This window comes from Podarcis vaucheri (genome assembly GCF_965113315.1).
Source record: "Podarcis vaucheri genome assembly, chromosome: 1".
In the NCBI taxonomy this organism is placed as follows: Eukaryota; Metazoa; Chordata; class Lepidosauria; order Squamata; family Lacertidae; genus Podarcis; species Podarcis vaucheri.
In genome coordinates, this window is record NC_138759.1 from 51,313,495 (window position 1) to 51,333,912 (window position 20,418).

Genomic DNA, 20,418 nt, shown 5'->3' on the forward strand with positions numbered 1-20,418 from the left:
GTGGCTCTTGGGGTGAAAAAGGTCTAAACCACAGAGCCTAGGGCTTGCCGATCAGAAGGTTTCCGGTTCGAATCCTCGCGACGGGGTGAGCTCTCGTTGCTTAGTCCCTGCTCCTGCCAACCTAGCAGTTCGAAAGCACATCAAAGTGCAAGTAGATAAATAAGTATCGCTCCAGCGGGAAGGTAAATTGCATTTCCATGCACTGTTCTGGTTCGCCAGAAGTGGCTTAGTCATGCTGGCCACATGACCAGGAAGCTGTCTGTGGACAAACGCCAACTCCCTTGGCCAGTAAAGTGAGATGAGTGCCGCAACCCTAGAGTCATCCGCGACTGGACTTAACAGTCAGGGGTCCCTTTACCTTTACCTTTGCCCCTGATATAAAACATATGGACCTAACCGCAGTGCAGTAATATCTCCTGTAAGTAAACTTCTTTTACTGTAATTAACTATGTAAAGCACCCTGAGAACCTGTTGAAGGGTAGTGTTTATATATACACAAACAAATTTGCTCCTTCACTCACCCCAAGGGATGGGAGAGGGATGAGGCAGCAGGACTGGGGAACAAGGCAAAAGTCATGACTAGATAGCAACTTTGACTGGAATGCAAACCAAAAGACAGGACCAGAGAACAAGAAATACAAGGCACCTTAGAGCTCAAGGAGTCCTTGTTGACCAAAGCACCACCTAAACAGGAAGTCCTCATATTTCTTCCTGCCCAGAAGGTATCAATGGTCAGCTCTGCACACAGGGCTTTGCTCAATACCTAGCAACAGAAGGGCTGTAGCACAACTTGGCATAAAAATTGTGTATGCTAATTTTTGTATATAGATGCAAATTTAGCCCAACCTTCAGCGGGAGGCAGGGGCAAGCAAACAACAACAACAACAACAACAACAACAACAACAACATAATAATAATAATAATAATAATAATAATAATAATACCCCGCCCATCTGGCTGGGTTTCCACAGCCACTCTGGGTGGCTCCCAACAGAACACCAATAACAATAATAAAAAAGCAACAACATCAAACATTAAAAACTTCCCTAGTTCTTCCTTTAGGACTTAGTCTGAAATGCATGGTGTTTTACTGCCTCTGCGGCTGTTTTATATGCTTTGGCTTTGTCATTTTTAACATTGATTAAAATATGGTTTCATTGTTATTTTGATATTATTGTTTAAAAAAAATTGAAAGGAGAAAATTTGAATGTGTAAGAATATCTATTTGAGACCACATATGGATAATACTGTTTTTCTTTTTACTATGCTCTATGGTATATAATGCACCATTTAAAAATGAAAATCAAATTAAAATGTCATATATGAAAGGCCGAGTCCATCTTTTAAGCAAACAATCACACAATTAGCTGCTGTATATATTGTGAGAGAAAGTGGGGATTTGGGAGGTGGAAGCAAGTAAGTTATTTAAGCAGCAACATATGCTAGATTTAAAGCTTAGAATCTTGCCTCCTACATTTGTGACAACATATTTGCCTGTGTTTCTGGCATACATATACTGTCTATTTCTGCCGTGTGCCATTACATGTTTTGTGACATTTGGCATGCTGCCTGGCGCATCCCATTATAAGCTCTTAAGTGGTAGCAGAGTGAGTCTTGGGATCAGTCCCAAGAAGGGTAGAGCAAAGCAGGTAAAGGTAAAGGTAAAGGTACCCCTGCCCGAACGGGCCAGTCTTGACAGACTCTGGGGTTTGTGCGCCCATCTCACATCTATTGGCCGGGGGCCAGCGCTGTCCGAAGACACTTCCGGGTCACGTGGCCAGCGTGACAACGCTGCTCTGGCGAGCCAGAGCCGCACACGGAACGCCGTTTACCTTCCCGCTGGTAAGCGGTACCTATTTATCTACTTGCCCCCGGGGGTGCTTTCGAACTGCTAGGTGGGCAGGCGCTGGGACCGAGCAGCGGGAGCGCACCCCGCCGCGGGGATTCGAACCGCCGACCTTTCGATCAGCAAGCCCTAGGCGCTGAGGCTTTAGCCCACAGCGCCACCCGCGTCCCCTAGAGCAAAGCAGGTGTTCAGTATAAATCCCTTATAGGAGTCAAGCAGCATGGGAGCTAAGTGCTCAGCCAGACCTCCGCTTGTCCTGTGCCTAGAAAGCAAAGGTGCAAGAGGTTTCCGCTTGTCCCGTGCTTTCTAGATGTGGGTCAGAGCAGTTTTCCATTTGCCCTGCTGTTTCCCCCAGGAAAACCCACTCTCTATTGCCTGATCAGAGCAAATGTCAGTCCGTGGAAAACCTGATTGGCATTTGCTCTGATTCAGAAGTAAAGAGCGAGTTTTCCCCGGGGGGAAACAGCAGGCCAAACAGAAGTGTCGACAAGCCCAAACAATGCACCCTCTTGCCCAGGAAGGAGGTAAGGGGAATGGGTTCTTGGTGCTAATCCTGCTACGGGGGCAGGGGTCTCAATAATCAGTCCTAGGCTTTTTGCTGGAAGTTTTTCACAGGGTATATATGAGCACAGGTATATCCGAGGGACTAAGCATCACAAATCTTTATACCTTATGGTTTTAAGCATGTGAAAATCAGGCCTAGACAGTTTTCCCAAAGCAGCACTTACATGTTAAATTAAATGCTTTGGGGGGTTTAAGTCTTCAATTTAGACAAACTTACAAAGCAGCAGCTCCTGCATGCTTTAACTCTTGTTACCATGCAAGAAAGAACCTGTTTCTGTTTAACAACACTCTCTCCTATTTCAGATCATCCTGCAAAACCCACATTAAATGTTGTGCCTACAGAAGAAGGAAATAGTCAAGACCTCAAACCTAGGATAGATGCCAAGGGGAATCAATTTTATCTATGATATCTGAGTCTTGTTTATACCTTTTGTGAAAGCCTGCACATTCAGGACAGAGCTAGTCTTTGTAGACATCTCTTTAACTGGAGGAACAGTTGTCCTGAGTGTCCCTCCCCGTTCTTTGTTTTCTTAAGTCAATTTTACTGTGTTTGGGGTCAAATCAGTACAGTACATTCAATCTTTTTGGCAAGTAAGTCACAACTGAAGGTCTGATGTATGATATGATACATGATACATGATGTATGATACAGGGCCACCCTAAGCCTTCTTCTGGTGCCATCACATGAACAGGGAACATGGATACAACAGGGATAAACCTTTAGCCCCACTCCCTCCAACCCCTTCACATGTTTACTTTTTGAAGTGGTGATCCATAAGGCTCCTCACATAAGTAGAAGCACTGGAGGATCAAGGTTCCCACCTGTGTGAGAAACCTCCCCACTGCAAAATTTCACTGCAAAGGGGTCTGAGGAGTTGTGCAGTTGTGGGGACAGGGCCCCTCCACCTGGGTTTCCTCTTCAAGTGATAATAGCCAATGAGAACTCTAGTCTACACTACGCTACATATGCAGCCCTGCACCTTATGGGGCTCTTGCCTCTCTGCAATTAGCATGAACTTATATATCTGTAAGATTCTGCGTCACATCCAAAGGATGTGTGTATCAGGTCTTCACTGGAAATTGGACTCATGATTTCAAAGCAAGTAGAGACTGTGTGATAATCACTCTGGGGAAGAAAGCCAGCAGAGGAAGTGTTGAAATGCCATCCTACACAAAACAGAAGCAGGAAGCAGGTGTTGCTTTTAGTCAAGAAGTGTAGGAATATTAATTGAATTGTTGTTGCCCTATCCTTCTGGAATTCACCATGAGTGTACACATGTGTCCTGGTTCTCAGTGTCCTCTAACCTGCCAGTTTGGCCCTGCCTGTTAATTCTGTTCTCCTCATAAGTAGCACAAAACAGCAGGTAGTAAGGAGGAGTCAGTTCACAGTAGGAGGCTGGTGGAATCATGGGAACTACAAACTTTTGAGGCTCAGTTGCCTTCAATACAATACAGTGGTACTTGGGTTACATACGCTTCAGGTTACATACGCTTCAGGAGACTTAAGTATGTTGGTTATATGAGACTGATTATCTCACAGCCTGTTTCATGACTCTGATGCACAATTTGCATGCATGATTTATTCCTGTTCTGTAAGACAATAAATTTGCATGCACAGATCTAACACCAGTACTTACATACACCATTTGATGGATGGGCACTGATGTTGTAAATTTTCCTATGGATTAAAAAAAACAAACCCACATATTAATGTAGGTCAGTATCACCTGTAAAGAGAAAATGAACTTTTTGTTTCAGCTGTTGACTGGATACGGGAGTACATGGCAGGGTTCCCCAAACCCGAATTCAGCACCCTAGGCACAGTTCAGCCATGGATCTGACAGGGTCTCTGTTGTGAACTATATTAAACTGACAGGAATTTCAGGGACAGGAATTAATTTCACGTTCCTTTCAGATTCTGATATGATAATTTGGAAAATGATTAAACCAGAAATGTTCAAATTGAACCAACTTGTTTGTATGAACAGTATATTTATTAAGCATATGTTTGAAGAATCATCATAATAATAGGATTTTTGAATTGTAATACTTTTATTTTTTTCTGTACTTTTATATACTTTTAGAAACTTTGGTACTCTCTGATACACATTTGCACACGTGCACAAAAAGTTCATTTTCTCTTTATAAGTGATACTGACCTGCATTAATATGTTTTTTTTTTTAAATCCATAGGAAACTTTACAGCATCAGTGCCCATCCATCAAATGTTGCATGCAATCTTTATAGTAATTTTTTTTTAAAAGAGAAGTAATAAATAAACTCATTACATAAATTTAAATCCAGCCCTGTTTCCAGCCATCTGGCTAGATAGAGACCTTACCTACTGCCTCTTGCAATAGAAGGAAGAGGATGGCAAGAAGTGTTCCATCTGTAGTTCAAATTAGATGTGGGATCCACTTCTGAGCAAGGCAATAGTTTCTGGAATTGACAGCCAAAGTCTGACATCATAGCCCTTGCATTTTAGAAGGGTTACATTGCATTAATCCCTGTCACTATTCAGTGAATAGCAATCACTGAATATTACAGTATCTTATTCAAACCTTAGACCAGGCTTTGGAAAAGCCATTCTACATGGCTACATTACCAAGCAGCCTTAAAGTAGTATAGAAATTTTATGAAATAAATAAATACATGTATATCTTGTTTCATGATCATATATGTTGTCAGAAGTCCACATATATTGACTACATGTTGCATTCCCGCTTCTGGTAACTTCCAGTGTTGTTTCTGGGAATGAATGTCTCACCCCAACACTGTCAGCCTCTGTCTTTTCAGTGCTATATGACCTAACCCAACAGGCATGTGCATATTTTGCAAATTCATACTGAAAGCATCATAATTCACTGAAGTTCCCCATTGTGTGTGTGTGTATGAGTGTGTGTGTGTGTGTGTGTGTTGTATTTCTGCCAAGAGAAGAGTTTTAATAATCTCCACATGTTAAGCAACTACAAACTACCACCTTTCTATTTATAACTCTTATTTTCTTCAGTTTGAGAACAAGGTTTCCGTATGTATTATTACCCTGGCTGAGTCATAAGCCTTGATTAGAGTTGATGAATATGAAGCTAATCAGTTTCTTGGTTCTGGGAGTGACATTTCCAGGCAATAAGGCTGTAGTACAATCAAGCAAACCAACTTAATACAGTACATAGACTTGTTGGGTGAATCTGGAATCATCGCAGCACTATAGTGGCACTTTCCCCACATTGCCCTTGTTAGCAGCAAGTAGTAACTAAAGTCAATGTAACTGGCAACAGGAGGGGAGCCACTTTCCATGTTTGTCTGGTTTTCTGGCTGGACTTGTTAAATTATACTCTAGGCTCATTGTGATTTAAATGGAAAAAGTTGTATTGATTTTCTTAAAACTGTCTGAGAAGAAAAAGAGCATCCCCGTGTCTTATACAGCTTCCTATCAAGGATTTTGAATTATGGTCCTGGAGGAGACTCTTGAGAGTCCCATGGACTGCAAGAAGATCAAATCTCTCCATTCTGAAGGAAATCAGCCCTGAGTGCTCACTGGAAGGACAGATCGTGAAGCTGAGGCTCCAATACTTTGGCCACCTCATGAGAAGAGAAGACTCCCTGGAAAAGACCCTGATGCTGGGAAAGATGGAGGGCACAAGGAGAAGGGGACAACAGAGGACGAGATGTTGGATAGTGTTCTCGAAGCTACCAGCATGACTTTGACCAAACTGTGGGAGGCAGTGGAAGACAGAAGTGCCTGGCGTGCTCTGGTCCATGGGGTCACAAAGAGTCGGACACAACTAAACGACTAAACAACAGCAACAACAATCAAGGATACCTGGAAACGCAGACTGCATTCGGTGAATGTTCTCCATGAAAAGTGCCTATGTTCAATTTGCAGCATGGCACCCAACCTGTTTGAAGATCATTGAAAGGGGAAGGAGAGCGCACGCAAGTTAACGACGTATTTTAAACTTAAATTGCAAGCTTTCAAAGGTTTTCATGTTTAAATTGAGAACAGAAAATATTAATAAAATGCTGAGCAAATTTACAGCTAGAAAAAAGAAGCTGAGGCTGCCGAGAAGGCCGGATACTATCTCAGATGTGAGTCTTGTGGCAGGGGAGGGGGTCCTGCCCCCTGCCTGACAGGCCTCTTCCACCTGGCCTAGTAGGGCGGGGCCCTGACTAACTGCAGCTATGAAAGTTGCTGCAGCTGAGCACACATTTGAATTGCAGTATTGTTTAGCTGGTTTCGGTTTCGTTGTGATTAACCCCATTGTCTAAAATGCTTTAAATTATTTTCAACGGTTTTTACAGGGTTTTTGTGGGATATGCCTGGGAAGAGAGGGGCTGTGGATAGCAGGAGGCCGCAGTCACAATTGTTCAATTGTTCAGGGTGTGGGGCAGTGGGACAGGCTGGGTAAGGGGCACACAGAGCAGGCAGTGAGTGACTGTGCTATGTGCCAGACCCCTATGTGCCAGACCCTCCTCCAACCTGGGGAACTGTGGTTGTCATATCAGTCAGCCTTCGGGTTTGCAGCTGCTGTTGTTGAATGCCAGGTCTGCTCTGAGTAATACCATATTGGTCCGAATATAAGCCGCACCCGCAAATACGCCGCACCTTTAGAATTCGGGGCGGGGGGGAGAGAAAGAAAAGATAATCATCATCAACATCATTTTATTTGTATGCCGCCTTTCCATAGTTGAAACTATGCTCAAGGCGGCTTACAACATGACAAGATTGACATACCGTATTTTTTTCTCTATAAGACTCACTTTTTCTCTCCTAAAAAGTAAGGGGAAGTGTGTGTGCGTCTTATGGAGCGAATGCAGGCTGTGCAGCTATCACAGAAGCCAGAACAGCAAGAGGGATTGCTGCTTTCACAGTGTAGCGATCCTTCTTGCTGTTCTGGCTTCTGAGATTCAGAATATTTTTTTTCTTGTTTTCCTCCTCCAAAAACTAGGTGCGTCTTGTGGTCTGGTGCGTCTTATAGAGCGAAAAATACGGTAATTACAAACATAACAGAAGTCATAAGCAATAAATAAAACACATCAAAAAGTACACAACCAAATGGAAACAATTTCCACGTAAATCGTAAGATCTAAAACTAGAGACACAACAATAATATCAATAACAGCAACAAGCTCTCTCAACCCCCCATAGAAAATACTCCAGTCCAAGAATCTGTTCGACAGCCTCAGTTTTTGTGGCTGGAGTCAGTCAGCACTCCACTCTCCCAGGACAGATAAGGGCCAGCAAGGCAGGGTGCAGGTCTTCCAGGGCTCACAGCCAAGATGGTCTCATTGAAAACAACACAGATAAAAATAAAAAACAATTTAAAAGAGGAGCCTTTTCTGCTGAGCAGCAGCCACCGTCCTTGTGAAGCCTGTCAGGCCCTGCCCCAAGCCTGGTGGAAAAAGGCAAGGGCAGGGCCCTTCAGGCCCCCAGCAGGCGGCCCTCAGCAGGCAATACCCGAAAGTAAGCCGCTTGCTTAAAATTCCACAGACATTCACACCCGTAAATGGCAAATGTAGAAGAAAATCCTACGGGTTCTAGAGAGGACCTGCAAGTGGGTTAAACACTTGTTTGTAGCACCATAAATGCAAATAAAAAATCACTACTGCACTGTAAAATATGGGGAAAGCAATGAATGACATTAGACTTAATTGCACAACCGTCTCAAGCTCGCAAATTGACAATAAAACAATTTTTTTGTTCCGTTTTACCGTGTGTCTGTTTCAGCAGCGATATCGTAAAAGCCAATTTTTGTAAGGTCACGAATTTAGGCCGCACTTTAACTTCTCACGGTCAGAATTTTGGGGGGAAAGTGTGGCTTATATTCAAGCCAATACAGTACGGTACTTGTTGCCTGCATTGCATCCTCACTTTGCCATCCAGTCAGAGCTCTTCTGGGCAGTGTGGGGCTTCTTACAGTCCGGCCCAAAGGAGGTGGTAGAACTGATGGTAGCTCACTGTACACTTCCTTGCAAAGCATTTTGAGGAAATAATCACTTGCCTCCACCAGGATTGTGGCTTCGCTATGATAGCAGATTAATCTCAAGGGGTGTCCAGAGCACTGTCTAGTCCTGTTGTGCTGGATGAATTTTAGTTGGTAAGGCTTGAGGGTGTGGACAAGTCAGTATCCAAATTTAATAAATAAAATAAATGAACAAATTAATTCTACAAGCAATAACAGTAAATGTGAGCCCACAGTTCCGATCTTTAGCTGGTTTTTATATATACCATTTTTGTGAATGCAAGTGTGCCTGGCATGTTTCTGTGGGCTAGCTGTCAAATAAAATGCTTTTATAATGAAGGAATTAAAATGATTATTTTGTTGAAAATGTTTGCTTTTTTCTTTTGCTTTTTGTCTGACCAGACTAAAGTTGCTCATTATTTTCATGCTGAGTCAACAATATACGGCAGTTAAAAGAATTCTGGAGCAGGGCATGGGAGTAATGACAAAATCTTCTTATTTTCTCAGGTGATTCTGTCATATAATAGTGAATTCTGTCCTTCTTGGTATAATGAAGACACCATTGATGATGTGCTCGTTTCTATCAATATGACACAAGTAAGCTGAGATCTCGTAATTGTCAGGATTGTGTCTGCTTACAACAAACCCTTTTAACCGTTGATTAAATCTATGATCGTGTAAGCAAATGGAGATTGTAGAGCTTTTTTAAAAAGAGAGAGAGAGAGATAAAAGCTGTGTAGAAACAAACAAAGAGTGGGAAAACTATTTGTAACGGGTCTCTGGTTGTTTACCCACTTTGTTCAGAATATTTTTTAAAAGCTAAACTACACCCCACACTTTGCAGTGCTTTGTGCACAAATGAGTTTTCAGTTCATTGCTTGCCTTGCTATTTTGAAATCAGTTCAAATCTGAAATACAGGCTTTCGCAAAATGGTAATGGAGTGCAATTTCCATCTGAAACTTGTTTTTTGCATTATTTTAATTTTTGCCATTTGTATTTTTTTTCTTGTCTTTTTCAACCAACAGTCAACAAGAGAACACTGAAACACAGACTTCTTCTTTTTGCAGAATCCTGGTATGTATCTAAGATAAAAGGCTCTTGCTTGAAGGTTAATTAATTGTGGCCATTAAACGTAAGTGGAAACATTCTAATGAGATAAAAGCAGGCTGCAGCATTGTTTTCCTACCTCACATTGCAGAATTGAAAGGAAATTGCCCAGCTAAATGATCTCATTTTCAACTCTGTTTGTTCTGATAATTTATTGAATGTTTTGCCTAGCTACAGGGAAAATGTAGGAAATTATAGGAATCAATAGACATTACAGATGAAATTAAAAGGTCATATCTGGAAGACCACTTCTGGTATACTTGAATAGAAGGAGGGCTGTGGAAATCAAGGTTTGAATTTTTGCTCAGCCATGAACTTCAAACAGATAGCCTTTTGCATTTCCCACTGAGCATGGTTAACGGGACTGAAGTTAAAAGAGCATGCTGGGAAGGGGGGCTTTTCCCTGACAAACAACTCAAAGCTTCTCTCTGGACACAGCTTTTTTAAATGTAGGTCTAACTTGTACGGCATATTTCTATTTACAACTTAAGCAACTTTTAAAACTGACTCCCGACCCAACCTACCTCACAGAAATGTTCAAACAATCAATACAGGCCATTCCCATTTTGTTTTTCCTGTAGGAGGCATATGTTAGAATGGCATGAAGAGAATGAAAAGGGGAGGAGGCAAAGAAGCAGTTAAAAAGCACCAGCTTATGTTAAATGTTTCTGGAAAAGGATGCTGTGGGATTTTTACAATGAAGGGCAGTACATTAATGTTTTAAACAAAATTGTAAAATATTTGTACAGATCCCCCAATAAAACTGAAAGAAATAACACCCCATGGAACATATTAGACATGTCACCCAGTCCTATCTAAATAAAAATGCCTGGTGATCATGAGGCATCTGATCAAGGCCTGTATTTTAAAATGAGCTTAAAGATAGATATATTTGCAAATGTTTGTATCTTTCATGCCAGGCAGAAAAGCAGCTGACTAAGTACTTTGGCAGTTGTTTATCCTCTTGAACAGGGCCCCCCTGATTTATAGCAGTAGCAGGAGACACGTTTCTCAAAGTTGTAAAAGGAAATTACAGGCTGGGAGCAAAGGTCATACTGACCATACATATTACAGAATACAATCAAGCTGCAAAATCACTAATTAAGAGTTGGTAAATAGTAAGATTTATTGTTTAACAGAAAATAATACCAGGTGCCTCCCATTAGACTCGAGCCATATTTTCATAAGGTTAAAGGGCAAGAGCTAATAGGAACAGCAGCTGGCTGGGAAAGGGGGTGTAAACTGAAGAGGCTCTTTTTTTAAAAAACTGTTTTTACTAAGTTCCTTTTCTTCTAAAAAGCTATATATGTTAATGTATGAAATATATTGTCTTAATGTAATTATGCAAAGGATTTAGAAAGTAAGAAATGTTAGATTCTTATGTTAGATTCTTATTTCATTGATGGTGTGTGAGAAGGTGAACCCAAGATCTCTGTTACCATGAGCCATCTGTTTTAGCCATCTGTTTTGGAGTGAATGGGGCAATAGGGTAAAAGGTGATCTGGTTATTAAGGTGCCTTGTCGAGCAGGGACGCGGACTTATAAAAAATATTGGGGAGGCCCAGGAAAGCTCATGAATAAAAAATAAGCTCATGAATATGCAAATAAAGTGGCGCCGCCTCCTCGTGAGCGAATAGGGGAGAGCGTGCTGCGCCTATTAATCAGCTCCAAAGGAAATTGGGTGGAGCTTTTGCTCAGGAGGGAGGACAGGAGGCATGCAGGCAGCCCGCCCCTGTGCATTTTGGGCTGGGGGAGGGGCGGCGATGGCGCTCTGCTGGAGGGGCGCCGGAGATTATTGGGGGGGCAGAGCCCCCCCAAACAAATTTTTGAGGGGGCTCGGGCCCCCTCAAGCCGCATGGAGTCGGCGCCTATGTTGTCGAGGCAAATGTAAGATATATAGCTACTTGTCTGCCATTTATGGATAGAAGGAAATATTGCTCTTTGTCTCCCATAAAAGGTAATAGGAAATGGGTGTATCTTTTATGATTGGTTCTAGCAAACAGCCAATAGGAATTTCAACCAGGCTGATTGGACAGAGGCAGCCAAAGGAGGAGCAAGGGGGCTGGGCTGAGGAAATATAAGTGCTGGCCATCAGGGCTAGAGTGGGCAGAGCTTTGGTAACCATATACCACTGTGTCTCTCATTTATTTGTCTGACAAATAAATTATTATTTTAATTTCTCTATTGCTGCATTGAATATTTCATTCCAGCTAAGCGTTAACCACAAGCAGGGTGCTACAATCACACTATGCGTGACACAAAATATGTCACTTCAAGTGCTATTTCCCTCCCACACTCTAAATAGCAGGTCCCAGGAAGACACAATCAGGGTGGGGACCATGACACATATGGGGAAGCCCTTTCATCCCCTGTCATGGTCTAGAGGAAGTTATCCCTCCTGTCCATCCCCCACCAAGCCGCTATTAGCCCTAGAAGGGAAGCTTGCAATGAACTCTTTCTTCTTGGGGACAAAAGGCATCTCAGGAAGCAGAATTTTCATGGTGCTGACCTTTAAAGCCCTAAACAGCCTCGGTCCTGTATGCCTGAAGGAGCATCTCCAACGCCATCGTTCAACCCGGACACTGAGGTCCAGCGCCGAGGGCCTTCTGGCGGTTCCCTCCCTGTGGAAGCGAAGTTACAGGGAACCAGGCAGAGGGCCTTCTCGGTAGTGGCGCCCGCCCTGTGGAATGCCCTCCCGTCAGATGTCAAGGAAATAAACAACTATATGATATTTAGAAGACATCTGAAGGCAGCCCTGTTTAGGGAAGTTTTTAATGACTGATGTTTCAATGTATTTTTAATCTTTTCTTGGATGCCGCCCAGAGTAGCTGGAAAAACCCAGCCAGATGGGCAGTGTATAAATAATAAAATATATTATTATTATTATTATTATTATTATTATTATTATTATTAATTTTTATTGCACTGGCACCTGCCATTTAGAGTTGGGGTAGGGAGGAAGAATAATGAAACTTGGAAAGGATGGGTTCAGTGTCACAGGCCATTTGGCACATGGTCATTCTTGCTTCCCAGCAACTCCAGATACCAGTTACATCATTGCCAGGAAACAATATTTTACCAATATTTGGAGTGTGTGGTAGGACCACACTATCCAAGCAGATTAGTGATGGCTGGGTAGGCTGCCTGAGGAAAAGACAAGGCCCAGAGAGCAAGAGCAGAGAGTACCACTTAATAATGACATCCACAAGAATCTCTGGATATTTTCCAGCATCACCCCCCCCCCCCGCCCCAGCGTCAAAGCTATAGTGGGGATTATCACATTGTGGAGTTTCATGTTTCTCTTCTAAAGTACAGAGTGTGCCTACATTGCCGGCTATTTTATTTGCATTTGGAAGAAGAGATTCCTGGCAGGCCCCAAACCCACTTGGAAATGGACGAGTCACAAAACCGTTGATATATATGTGTAGCTTGTAAGGGCCATTTCAAACTATGTACAACCCCGGGTGTTTTCACTCAGGTTTATAGTAGCATTCAGGTAGAATGTAAGGAAGAGACCCCAGATCTGGAGGCAGTATACTTCTGAATATCAGTTGAGAGCCAGTGTGGTGTAGTGGTTAAGAGCAGTGGACTCGTAATCTGGTGAACCGGGTTCGTGTCCCCGCTTCTCCACATGCAGCTGCTGGGTGACCTTGGGCTAGTCACACTTCTTTGAAGTCTCTCAGCCCCACTCACCACACAGAGTGTTTGTTTTGGGGTGGAAGGGAAAGGAGAATGTTAGCCGCTTTGAGACTCCTTAAAGGGAGTGAAAGGCGGGATATCAAATCCAAACTCTTCTTGCTATAAGATGCAGGAGAAAAGAATGCTGCTGTGCTCAGTTCCTGCTTGCAGGCTTCCCATAGGCATTGTCTGGCCACTATCAGAATAGGATGCTGGAATAAATAGGCCATTGGCCTGATCCAGCAAGCTCTTATGTTCTTATGTATAGTATAGTAACACAACATGGAGTCATAGCAAATCATTACTCCCCAGCTTGGTGCATGTGCCCAAATTCTTGGGACATGAATATCCCCTTAATGTTCATGGCAAGTTCCATTGGATCACTGCTGTAGAAACTATGGGCCGACCTATAAACTATGAACCAAATAACGTCTTATTTTCTCCTTCCTCATGTAGGGATGGACATAACTACTGAAGTCCATTGCATCTCAATTCCCAGAGATCTGTCCCATCCTGTTTCCAGGCAGATTTCAAAGCGCAAATTCATAAAAGTCCATCCACAAACACTAATTATAAAGGTAAATTTTAAACAACTTACAAGGTGATCCAAAGGTTACACACTTTATCCATTCTGCCCCCCTCCAAATAAAAATAATTTCCTTTTAAACCTTCTGAAAGGATGTATCCAACCACTGCCAACCCGAGTAGCTAGGATACAAGGACTTTTGCTTGAATGAGCACACCTTGACTGAACATAGAACAAGTTACCGTACCTTGGGAGCAACAGGGCTTGATGGCATGCCATCACTCCCCAAAAAAACATGGCAGTCCCCAGGAATCCAAATAGCCTGGCAAGGGATCTTTCTTGATCCCTCTTCCTATTACTAAAATGCTAAGGATCCTGAAAAAATCAAGTTGATGTTTTTGCTTGTCTTCATTTGCATCCTTCCCCTCCATGAACTAAAAAGGTAGGTCATAAATGCTAGCAAGTTTCTTCCACTCTCTGTCCACTTGGACCCAAACAGGCAGAAGGGAATGCTTGGCTTCCAGCAAAGATGGAGAAAATTGACTCCTGTGAGGATAATTCCTCTTCATTGAAACTGTTCAAATGTTCTAACTTCTAATTGCTTTCTTGAATGTAAATGGGTTGATTTCTCTACACTTGGGTACTATAAACTTAATGATGATGGACAAGTGAATCTCATGAAACCATACATTAAACAGCATTCCATGGTTTCTCCCTTTGCGTTTATTTGAACTCAAAAAAGTCAGGCTGTGAATGAACATGAGGAGTGAGCGTGGGTACAGGTTGCTTAAACCTCTACCCTCCTGTCATTTTCCTAGCTCAAAACCACCCTCCCCAAGCTGGTTTATCAATCAGAGCTGGAAAGAGCCATGAAAATGACATGGATCCCACATGTTTAATTCACCAAGCACCTGGCCACATTAAAAAAAAAAAGTCCAAGCATTTAACAGCATTTGATTAACTTTGCACTACCTCCCGCTGTGCTGTGTTTTATGTTATTTTTAATCATACTGTGTTTATAGGCTTCTATTTTTAGGCTGTTTTATTTTTATGACAATGTTGTTTCAAAGAACAAATTGTATGCTGCCTTGTGGACCACACCATTGGAAGGTGGGGGCAAAAATATTTAAAGGCTACAATATTACGTGCACACTTACCTGGAAGGGAATGTTGTTGAACTTCTGAGTAGACATGCAAAGAATTACACTGGAAATGAATAATCAAATTAATACACATGTGAACTCACTCCACTGAAAAGTGTTATGTGATGACTGCAAAGGCATTTGAGCATCCAGGTCATGCTGTTGAGAGTTAGGACCTGTTGAGAGTTGCAACCCCTGGGCCAGGTGCCACCAGGTGGTTAACATCCTCACCCCAAGGACCTCACAATCCACCAAATGTGCCACACTACTGTGAGCTCCAAACAAACCACAAGCTGTAATCAAGGTTTGTCTTGATTTACAGTTTATGGTTTGTCTGGAAGAAATAAACCATGAGTCTGAGTATGGACAGCATGCTAAGACAAACCATGGCTTAGATCAGGGGTCAGCAACCTTTTTCAGCCATGGGCCGGTCCACCGTCCCTCAGACCATGTGGTGGGCTGGACTATATTTTGAAGGAAAAAAATATGAACAAATTCCTATGCCCCACAAATAACCCAGAGATGCATTTTAAATAAAAGGACACATTCTACTCATGTAAAAACACGTTGATTACCAGACCGTCTGTGGGCCGGATTGAGAAGGCAGTTGGGCTGCATCCGGCCCCCGGGTCTTAGGTTGCCTACCTCTGGCTTAGATCACAGAAGTGCAGCAAGAGCTGATCAGAGGAGGAGGCAAGTGGCCATGATCTGCCTGGAAGCCCACATGCCCATACATTTGTACTAAACCATGGTTTGGCTTATTGTTAGGCGTGAACAGAGTCACTGTGTTCAGTGGGGCTTTCTCCCATGGAAGTATGCATGTGATTGAAGTCCTTAAGTTGTTGTGATTAACTGATCTTTGTTCACTCTATTGAATCAAATTCTATGTGGAGAAGTATTAGGAAGAGGTTTTTTCAACACTTCTTCCCATGATCAATTACTCAGTAACAAAAAGTTTCCACCCATGCATCTTTTCATTCTGAAATGTAACAAATTGTTTTAACCACCTCTCTCTCTCTCTCTCTCTCTCTCTCTCTCTCTCTGTGTGTGTGTGTGTGAGTGTTATGTTAAATATGGTATTTTCCCAGATAATCAGTTTAAATTCATCATTAATCGTCCTCAAGAGATGGGAATAAATCAATTTCTCTTTTTATTGTATTTTTCATTAATTTTAGATGATCTGTTGTGTGTGTATGATGTGTGAATAACAACTCTGTAAAAATCTGCTGGTCATTAAAAACCCCAAATATTAGGGAAATGAATAACCATTCATTGCAGATAAAGTAATAAAATGAAAACTATATTTCCAGCAGATCAGAGCCCAAGGTTTGCTCAAAATCCGCATTCAGAAACTGCGTTCAGAAATGCGTTCCAGTAGTATCAAGTCCTCTTTGGTATCCACAGTATTGCCTAATCAAATATAGCAAAATGCTTTCACACAAGGGATCTCAAATGAAGATTTACCAACATGAAGCAGAGAAGAAGACAGCTGTGTTTTTATTGTGGTTATAATGATCCAATTTCATGACCACATTATAGCCTAACTTTCTATAAAGGGAACGGAAGAGTCCTCGTGTGGAGTCTGCAATCATTCAAAAAGAGCATCCGCTGATTCAAGTGTGGAAGTGAGGATAATGTCAAGGGGGGAGATAAATGATGGGAGCAAACCAGAAATGGCAGGAGAGAGTAACAGTTATGGAGCAGAGTGAAGAGAATGGAACTCAGAGTAATCAGCAATATGTTGGGATCTACACGTTGGTAATGGACAGAGGTGTGATTGGGGCAGATGTCCAGGGTCCCATTTTGCAGAATATGCAAGAGCTCCCTCCAGCGCAGCAGGGCTGGCTTGCCACTCTGGAAGTAAGTGAAGTAAGGGAAGAAGGGAGCATAATAAGACCGTGAAGTCCAATGTTTAAAATGGCCTAACTGCTTCACTGGCAATGAGAAGTAGTACAGTAGCAGGAGAGCTAGGCAGATTTCAGAGGAAGGAAACTGAAAGTCAATGGTAGGGCTTTAACGCAGTAGTTAAGGATGATAAGGAAGCATTTGAATGGCTATATAAATATAACAATCAATAAAGGTGAGGAAGGAGTTGATGGAACTGAACCCAAGGGAGAAATGATATGGGATATACACTAGAAGTCAAATCAGGGCCCTTCACTGCAGTGTAAACATGGGTATTGCTGGTTTCCAGGTGATCAAAAAGAGGATCAGAAAAGGGCATCGACCTAACCTGGAACATCAATGAGGACTTTGATAAGCTTGTGACCCTGTACCCAAACTTAACCATAATTTGGTCCCAGCTGCTGGAGAGACGTTGTTGGCGTGGTTGCCCTGACCCGGTTGCCATTAATAGAGCCAGAAAGAAGGCAAACCGCGCAGTTGTGCAAAAAGTGCAACAGTTGAGCGGCCGTGTGATACGTCACCCTGCCATCACCTTTGAGCAGGAGGCCTTGTTTCGCGGTGATGGGGTGCACCTTTCTGACGTTGGCAATGATATCTGGTTGAATGACATTTCAGAATGCATCAGAGATTGGTTGCAGGTGTGAGGGTATTGGTGGTGAGCCATTTGGTGTCGAGTGGCGGTTAGGCATTGGGTAAGCTTTTGTTTGGATGGAGGGGAGCCTTCACCTGCCCCTCCTCAGTAAGGGTATCCTGTTAAAGGGATCCGGGGACTCCGGCCATGTCACAACCCCAACGGAGACCCCTTGGGGGGGGGTCCCTATTTGATGTAATTCCTAGAGCTCCTCCTATTGGTGGTTTACCCTATCGTGTTTTTAATATTCTGTTGAGAGCTGCCCAGAGTGGCTGCAGAAAACCCAGCCAGATTATACTCCCTGCAGACAGGTGGGAGTCATAGCCTGGCTTCATCCAATGCCTAAGCCAAACTGCTCACATCTGTAAACAATAAAGTTGTAGCCTATCTGAACACATAAACCAAAATAATTGTGTCCATGTTCCATAGGGGAACTGTGGGTCACGGGGCCTGGGCACGCAAGTGCACAACAGGCACACACACATTTCGTCTGTTTGTAGTAACTAGTTGTTTAATAAGGGCCACCATGAATATTTCCCCTTGGTAAAGATTCTGTTGTAACATGCTGATCCTTGCAGGTGTCAAGTGTGTGTATTTGTGTACACAGGAACACAGAATGCTGTCTGACCATTGGTCCATCTAGTTCAGTGTTGTCTAAACTGATGGGCAGCAGCTGTCCAGGCTTATTGAGGATGGGGAAATTCCTAGCTCAGCTGGAGATGCCAGGGATGGAACCTGGGATACTTACCCAAATATAGTGTTGGATTGTCCACTTGCTGCTGCGCTAATTTGCTGGTGCAGGTTAGCGGCTGGGGAAACCCAGCCAGATCTAGACTCCCTGCAGACAGGTGGGAGTTAGAGAGAAAGGCCCATCTCCACAGCCCATAGGATACATGGGGTCCTTCTAGACAGGCAGCACCTAGCTATCAAGATCAGCACAAGATATAGCTAGATAGCTATAGCTATAGTCTTGCTCCAGGTGGGAGCCCAGCACCTAATCCTGTCTTTTTTGGCTACCATGCAGTAGAACATAGGAATGGGCTATAGGCACCTACTTATTGTTCCATACAGATGAAAAAAGTAATTGGCCAGCATTTTTCTGTTGTTTTTTTAAAATAATAATACTAACAGAGCTTTTCTTGAGAACAGGATATGAGACAAGTTAAGCTAAACTCAGTCCTTTGACTTCCATTCAACCATGGCATTGTGAATATTTCATACGAACACCGCAAGAATAGATGTGTGCCTCTTTCCTCCCCCGCCCCAGCCCATCTCTTCTTCCTTAACCACTATTTCAGCCAAGCCTGCGCTGATTTTGCTTTCCTGTCCTTCATCCAGCTCTTCCATTAGCCACAATGAGAAAGAACTGCATCCTGAGGTTATTGGCATGCTCGGTTACTAAGACACACTGTGTGGTTAACTGCAGGAAGATGACTACAGCTGACACAATGGGGGGGGCAGGGGGGCGGAAGACTCAGATGAATGTCTATATAAAAACCACAAGCCTAGCATAGAAATCACAAAATGGTTTAAAATTACTAGGTCAGTTTCTTCTAACAGATGCGGGGGACATATATTTAAAGTCTGGCATCCTGATCCTGAACACATTACAGGGAAAGAAGTCCAATTTGTTTCATCTGGCCTAAATTCCACAAAACACTTTGCAACCCAGAGGTCCGTGTGTGCAGCTGTGGGAGCTACTGCTTAGGCTCAGATGACATGCAGCCCTGCCAAATCTTGACTTGCCTTTCAGACTGTGGCAGAGTGCATGCAACAGTACCGTGGGCAGAAAAGGGTTAGTCATTGTAGGAGGAGCCATAGACCTTCGAGAAGCAGGGTGGGAAATAATAATAATAATAATAATAATAATAATAATAATAATAATAATAATAATAATAATTTTTATTTATATCCCGCCCTCCCCAGCCGAATCTGGGCTCAGAGCAGCTAACATCAAATGTATAACACATTAACTTAAAATCAGACAATCAATTAAAATACATCCTCAAATCAGCTCAGGATCAGAACAAAACCCAATCAGATGGCAACCCACAGATTAGGGTTGGGGACCTTAAATGCTCACCAGGCCCAACTGTTTGCGCTGAACTTATATGGGCCTGTGAGAAAAATTGGGAGGCCACTTTCATGCAAGTTCTTATGAAAGGGGAGAGGGAGTCAGACTGAACCCCGACCAAAAGCCTGGCAGAACAGCTCCGTCTTGCAGGCCCTGTGGAAAGATGTTAAGTCCCACAGGGCCCTAGTCTCTTGTGACAGAGCGTTCCACCAGATTGGAGCGACAGCCGAAAAAGCCCGGGTGAATGTGATCTCGCAGCGAAGACCCCATAAGGAGTCTCGCCGTGGCATTCTGCACCCGCTGGAGTTTCTGGGTCAGTCTCAAGGGCAGCCCCACATAGAGCGAGTTACAGTCTGGAAGTGACCGTCGCGTGGATCACAGTGGCTAGGTCAGGGCGAGAGAGGTAAGGAGCCAACTGCTTAGCTTGGCGGAGATGAAAAAATGCCGCCTTTGTTGTAGCTGCAATCTGCGCCTCCATAGAGAAGGAGGTATCGAAGATTACACCAAAACTCTTAACGGACAGTGCTGGCACTAATTGCACCCCCGCAAGAGATGGGAGTTGCCCCCCCCCAATCCCATATCGTCCCTTCACAGCCAAAGGACCTCTGTCTTCGAAGGATTTAACTTCAACCAGCTTCAACCGGCTCCCACGTAACCATCCAGCCACAGCTTCCAAACATCTGATCAGTGTGTCTGGGAAAGAGAGACCTCCATGTTGTTTCTGCCACTGATGAGATGGTTGCCTTGTTTGATAAGATGGTTCCATTTATTCAGGGCTGGCCTGCCCATGAGGTGGGCTGAAGCAGCTGCCTTGTAGGGCAGAATGCCATGGGGCACATCTCTTCATGGGGCCGCACCCCCTCCCCATGGGCAATGTTGATGCACAGTGGTGGCAGCTTCCAGGGAGATCTCACCAGAAGCTGCTGCTGCCATTTCAGCCCAGTGAGCGAGGCTATGGCTGGGAGACAGGAGAGCGGCACC

The 20,418-nt window shown here is 43.3% G+C and overlaps 2 long non-coding RNA genes across 3 annotated transcripts; one reads left to right on the forward strand and one right to left on the reverse strand.

The window, feature by feature from the left end:
- Positions 1-5,980: 5,980 nt before the first annotated feature.
- LOC309535069 lies at positions 5,981-8,201 on the reverse strand. Its single transcript, XR_014221003.1, has 3 exons — positions 8,123-8,201; positions 6,891-7,016; positions 5,981-6,309 (listed from the first exon to the last, which is right to left on the reverse strand). It is a non-coding gene; the product is annotated as an uncharacterized lncRNA (long non-coding RNA).
- Positions 8,202-8,282: 81 nt separating this feature from the next.
- Positions 8,283-15,761, forward strand: LOC309534971. 2 transcript variants are annotated; one of them, XR_014220939.1, is made up of 4 exons: positions 8,283-8,360; positions 8,881-8,970; positions 9,400-9,448; positions 13,616-15,761. It is a non-coding gene; the product is annotated as an uncharacterized lncRNA (long non-coding RNA). The 2 variants fall into 2 exon arrangements; XR_014220940.1 differs by having other exon boundaries at positions 8,285-8,345.
- Positions 15,762-20,418: the final 4,657 nt, after the last annotated feature.